The sequence below is a fragment of the Macrotis lagotis genome, chromosome 7 (assembly GCF_037893015.1).
Source record: "Macrotis lagotis isolate mMagLag1 chromosome 7, bilby.v1.9.chrom.fasta, whole genome shotgun sequence".
Classification (NCBI taxonomy): domain Eukaryota; kingdom Metazoa; phylum Chordata; class Mammalia; order Peramelemorphia; family Peramelidae; genus Macrotis; species Macrotis lagotis.
The window spans coordinates 140050925-140057466 of record NC_133664.1 but is presented as its reverse complement, the minus strand read 5'-3'; the positions used below and the strand labels follow the sequence as shown (position 1 = coordinate 140057466).

The 6542-nt window shown below is 33.3% G+C and overlaps 1 pseudogene; it reads right to left on the bottom strand.

Annotated features, from left to right (window-relative positions):
* Nucleotides 1-1258: 1258 nt before the first annotated feature.
* Nucleotides 1259-2635, bottom strand: LOC141494162 (farnesyl pyrophosphate synthase pseudogene; annotated as a pseudogene).
* Nucleotides 2636-6542: the final 3907 nt, after the last annotated feature.

Genomic DNA, 6542 nt, shown 5'->3' with positions numbered 1-6542 from the left:
TTGCAAGACTTAAATGAATAATGTTTATGAAAAGTACTTACCACATTGCTTGGCACCTAGGAGATAATATATAAATGTTTATTCCATTCCAATTGTATGATTGTGCTTAAAAACACACAACAGCTCTTGGTCTTTTAGAATCTTTCTCTAAATATATAAAAATATCACTTGAACATTTTTTCTCATTTGATAGTTTTTTATTTTTTTCCCAATTAATTACATGTAATGATAGTTTTCAACATTAATTTTTTTCAAAAATTTTCTCCATTCTTCTGTCTTCTCTCCCCAAGATAGCAAGTAATCTGACATGTATAATCATAATAAACATATTTCCATATTAGTCATGTTGTGAAAGAGAAATCAGAACAAAAGGGAAAAAACTTGAGAAAGTAAAAAAGTTTTAAAAAGTGAAAATGATATGCTTTGACCTTCATTCAAACTCCACAGTTCTTTCTCTGGGTATGGATGATATTTTCCATCACAAGTCTTTTGAAATTGTCTTTGATCACTGTATTTCTAAGAAAAGTTAAATCTATCATAGTTGATTATCATATAATGTTGCTGTTACTGTGTACAATGTTCTCCTGGTTCTGCTCACTTCACTCAGCCTCAGTTCATTTAAATTTTTACATGTTTTTTTTTCTGAAATCTGCCTGCTTATCAGTTTTTAGAAAACAATAGTTTTCCATTATATTCATATATCACAGGTTGTTGAACATTTCTTAAAACTATTAATGTATGCTAAAGAAAAACAGAGACTAAAAGCTTCAAGCCTGAATGCAAAAGTTAATGGCAATCAGTAGATCAAGGTTATATCTGCAAACATTTGTTCTTCTCCAAGAAAGACACATCAAGCCTAAAGCTGTAAAGGAAAAAATTAAGGGTATAGAAATTAAAAGACTTATTGGCATTCTGAAATCAAAACTCGATGGGAAAAACTCATTTAAAGATTTTTTTTTGTAAAAGAGCCATAATTCATTGAGAGTACTTTCTTTCCCACCTCTACACATGGTGCTCTGCCCTCCTAGCTCCCCTCATTCAATTACTTGATCACTTCTGATGTTTGTACATATTTGCCATTTCCAAGAAGATAGATTGGAGGAAGGGGTCATGAATGGTTCTCAATGAGCTCCATCAATCTCCTGCAACTTCCTTCCTTGAACTAGATTTAAAAAGCAGTTTCTCAAAGAGTTCCTTCACTTCATCAAATTTCTCTGAATCTTTCTGTCTTCAACACCCCTCCAGCATCTTTCTTTGCTCAGATGATGCCAGCTGAAGGAAATTCACCTACATTTGATGTCCTAGTGTCAATGCAAATCTTGCCAGTCATACTGGGGTCACCAAAATGGTCATGGTAATCATTCTGAATTTGGAAAAATTCCCCCATCTCCAGAAGGATGCCCTTGGAATTGATTTGTTCTTTCTCCTCATCTATGCCTGCCATGAACATAGTAGTTTCAAATGGTAAGTAGAAATCTTTGAAATTCATATTTGACAATGGTCTTATATTTCTGCTAAGTGAATCTGAAAAGATCAACCTTGCTCTGAGGGGCTATGAGCAGATCAAGGGTTTGGTCATTCTTGTCTAGTTAGTGCTCTGTAGGAAGACTTCAATGAGATTCCATTTATTAAGATTGCTTGCCCATGATAGTAATACTTAAGAAGGCAACAGATACAGGCTTCCAACGATATGACATCATTGATGGCATCCAAGCCAATCCCAGGCTTCTTATACCAGCATTATTATCTCAGACTTGTGAGAAAAGAATCCATGATGACATTCATTACTAGGGGGGAAAAGTCTGGAGGAGATTCACACTCAAGTCCAGAATGAGTGATCTCTATAATAGACTGTCAACATCCTGCTTTCAGGCTTCCACCAGCTCCAAAAATACCACGATCATCAACAAACCTCAATTGTATTTTCCCCCAAGGACATTGTACTCTACTCTAGGATCTCCTTGAGCCTGGCATCTCACACCTCAGCATGCCCCATCTTATCCCTTCTTCTGTGAGGATATTTACAATCTAGGAGAAATGCTGACCAAAGTCTTGCAACTCTTGGTTAAAAACTAGATTGCTGATCTCTGATCATTCTGGGTATCATTAAGGGAATGCAGTCACAGTCTTCTTTCAGGAGTAGGGGCCATCTAAAACTATTAAAACAATATATACTTTTTTGAACAATATCAGATCTGAAACTACATAATATTATTCAGACACTGTACTCTGGGTAACTATAAAAGGGTTAATATCTCTCTTCAAAAAAAGAGGAAGAGTATTGAAACAAGTTTTCAAATACATGATAAACAAATTTTTAAAAAATCAAAAGTTTTAGGAAGAAACAGAATACTTCACCAAGCAATCATAGTACAATCAAGATAGACCACTAGATTGTTTAAAAAATTGTAACTGAAATTGTTAGAATTACGAGTGGATCCAAAAAACTCTTCATTGGAGACAGCTATATGAATTCAACCAATAACATGTTTACAAAGAAGTATTGAATAAAATGGCTGTCATGTATGGCTTCTTTAAGAAGTAGAGGGGTTGTTTATAATGATAGTTCAATATGAAGTCTACTCAACTGGAAATAACATTAATTACTATTAAAGAGATCAGACTTACCCCTCATTGCAGATTATTCAAAAATATGGCATAAATATAACACCATAAGTATATATAGTATATACCAAATAGCTCTGTAAGCATGACTTTGTGATTATAATTATCCATCAGAAGAACTATCTCTCTCTCTCTCTCTCTCTCTCTCTCTCTCTCTCTCTCTCTCTCTCTCTCTCTCTCTCCCTAACAGATGACATTTGTTACTACAAATACAGATCTTGAAATATTGAAAATTTAACTCTACTAGAATTGGCAACTTTTCAGTGACAAAATAGTTGCCCACCATTACCAAGCCATAACATTGATCTATAAAAACTTAAGTATGTTTGCAGTAGATATTGCCATATATATGGAATGGAGTAATTTCAAGTTTTTGAGATCTAGTAGAAGAAATTTAAATCGTATGGCAACAGGATAAGGTATATACCATTCCTGTGGTCCATTGGAATTGCTATTGGAATTGTCCCAAAGCTGTTTTCATTGAGCCTTCCAAAGATAAATTTACATTTCAATTCCTTTTTTTTCAGTTTTTTTAAGTTATTCTTATTTCCCTTTTCATTATAATAGCAGAATGGTGTCTTGTCATTGGCCCATTTCAATTAGAACTCTATTGAGAAAGATAAAAATGAAATAATAATTATATGCTCTTAAAACATATGCACTTAAAACAAAGTAGGAATACACACGTTGGAATATGATTTAGAAGAGATAAAACAGAAACTTTAGTGACTCAAGGAGGGACGGTTAAGTCAAATTTAAGGAGCCAGTAAGTCATAGCTTCAAAATAATTAAAAGAAATCAAGAATTCCAAAAGGCAGCAATATAAAAGCTGAGCATGGACCTAATTTTGAATCAAAAATGAGTATATGGACTATAGAAATGTCAGGGAGAAAAGAAAGGTAAGAATTCAAAATGACTTAGGGAAGCTTTAAGTAGTCAAATTTATCTTCAGCATAAATAAATGTTAAATAACAAATATTATTACTTGCTATTTAGAACATAGCATATTTGGGTTTATAACAGGGTATTCAAATTAAAATAGTCAGAAAATAATTGGAAATGGAGTCTGTAGTTCAAGTGAAAGATTAGGGCTGGAAATAAAATTTAGGCTATTATTTTTACAAATATGATAATGGAAATTAAAAGAATGGGCGAGACTATCCAGGGAGATAATTTAAAGAACATATAAAAGTAAGTAAAGGAGATTCTTGGAGGAAGATTTACTTGGGAGGGGAAAAAAGGAGGAAAATAAAAGAATGGATATCTAGGAGGAATCAAAGAAGTAGAAGGAGAATCACTAATGTTATAGGAAAAGTCCCTAACCCCCCACTTAATTTCAATGCTTTCCATCTTCTAATCATCTGTTATTTATCCTGAATATGGCTTGTTTGTTATATATTTGTCTGAATGTTGTTTCCTTCATTGCTTGTAGGTAGTTTGCCACTTTTTATAGTCCCCCTTTTAATTTTATTATTCATTATTTATTTATTCATTATTTTATTTTATTATTATATTACTCTATATATTATTTTTATTTATTATTTATATCAGTCCCTAGCACAAAAGGGATTAGGGATGTTTATTGTTTGCTTAATTATATTGTTGAAGATTTTTAAAAAGGGAATATCAAGCAGGAATGCTTAGTCAGTAGCATCAAATGATAAAGAGAAATCAATTAAGTCACTGGAATGATTGAGCAGGTAGTGATTTAAGTTATCACACTTAGTACATTTAAGGCAATGCATCATAATTACTTTTTTTTGGCAAGGCAAAGGGGGTTAAGTGGCTTGCCCAAGGCCACACAGCTAGGTAATTATTAAGTGTTTGAGACCAGATCTGAACCCATGTACTCCTGACTCCAAGGCCGGTGCTTTATCCACTGATCCTCCTAGCTGCACTCCCCCAATAATTACTTTTTTTTTTTAACAATTCTTAAAATGGCATTTGATTCACTGATCTGACTAGGTGACAAGAATTTTTAAATTCCAACTCTGAACCTTCCATGGACATGCTTTATTGATGTTAGACTTTCAATGATATATTTGTGATTTTTCTGTAGTGACAGTTGTTCTAGAATATAGACAAAGCAATAGCCACTTGAAGATCTATTTTTTTTAAATCCAGATGCATAATACCTAATAGAATTGTTCATCATATGATTATCATCCATGTTGTATCTTATCACAAGAGCAGGTGGAATAGAGACAAAACAAGAATGGGTGGCCATCAGACACATATGAGTAGTAAGGAATCTAGATATTTATTTTTAGAGAAGATATAAATGACATGAATTAATTGGAAAAGCTGTCAAACAACAAATGTCACCTTTACAACCTCTACCCTATTTGTTGCTTTACTACTCCATATCTATTTCCTGCCCTTTGCTCCATAAGCACTGCCTGCTTTTCAGTTTTATCTGTTACCTTCATTAGCTTGCCTTTCTTTTTGACTAGAGGCTTTTTAAATTTTATGTTTTCTTTATCACCACTGTCCTACCTCCATATAACCAATTAAATTAAATTCATAAAAAAAACAGCCAAACCAATGAGTAAAATATTTTCAATTTGGGAGAAACCTGAGGCCCTATATGCATCCCTGGACACTTGAATGAATACATAGTATTCTAGAAAGTACTATTAACTTGTCAGGAAATTGTTGATCTACTCTTACTTGTTCCCTAACTGGTTATGTGAACTTGGTTTTAATCTCTTCTATAAAATGTAAAAGTTGGACTAGATAATTTGACAGGTCCCTTTCATCTCTGAAGTTCATAACTAATGAGATTAATGTTTAAGTCACAATTGAATGCGCATGCCTTTATTGTTCCCTCAGTCATTTAGAATATAAGTTCCTAGTGGGCAGACAATTTGTTTAAATTGAATTGTGTAGCTTGCTTAGTCATATAATGTGTATGTGTAAGTAAAATAATAATAATAATAAGGCCAACTATGTTCTAGACCCTGGGTTGAGCACTTTACAAATATTAGTTCATTTTATCCTCACAATAACTCTGAGAGTTAGATGTTATTAACCACTTTTTACAGAGTAAGAAACTAAGGCAAAAAGAGGTTAAGAGACTTGCCCAGATAAAATTTAGTGACACCTAAGAAAAAGATTTAAATTCTTAAGTTTATTGTGAAAGAATCAATCATGGAACATGTTAGTTAGAGAAACCCTGCTTTAAAGGAAGGCTAAATAACTTCTAAATTATAATACTGTCACCTATTATGTGGTGGCTATGGATAACAGTCATGGAACCAAATCCATTTTGTGCTTGTCAGACACATTGTATATTTGCTAAGTTTTCTTTGTCAGACTGATTTTAGATGCCATTGTTTTATGGTTCTTGTTCTTTTCAAAGGTGAATTCACTAAGAGTTACAATCCCACATGACTTGAGCTGCTAGACTATCTGTATTTTTAGGCCAATTAAGCAACTTTAAAAAACTGTCCTTTACACCAAAAAGCAACCTGATGGTCAGAAAAGATTTGACCAAATTCTCATGTCAATTAGATCTTCTAAGAGGTCTCCTGCTAAGCCCACTGAGATCCATTAAGGGGTAATAGGGGGGAAAAAGGAGTGTTTTGTTTGTAAACACTTAACTATAACTTTAGATAGAAATCCAGTTTTTTTCATCAATAACTTTTCCCCTATTTATAAAACAAAAGTCACACACCTTTTTTTGAGGACCTGAAATATTTATCAAAGTGCTTTTGTACTTTCTCTGAGAAAGCCAGGCTAGAAGAGGACATACACAAATAAAAACAAGGAAATCATGATCTAAGTGATGAGATCTGAGAGATCTTTAATACTAACACCTTAGGTTTGTATAGAACTTTGTTTTCTTTTAAAAAAAAATTCCTGGGGCAGCTAGGTGGCACAGTGGATAGAGCACCGGCCCTGGAGTCAGGAGGACC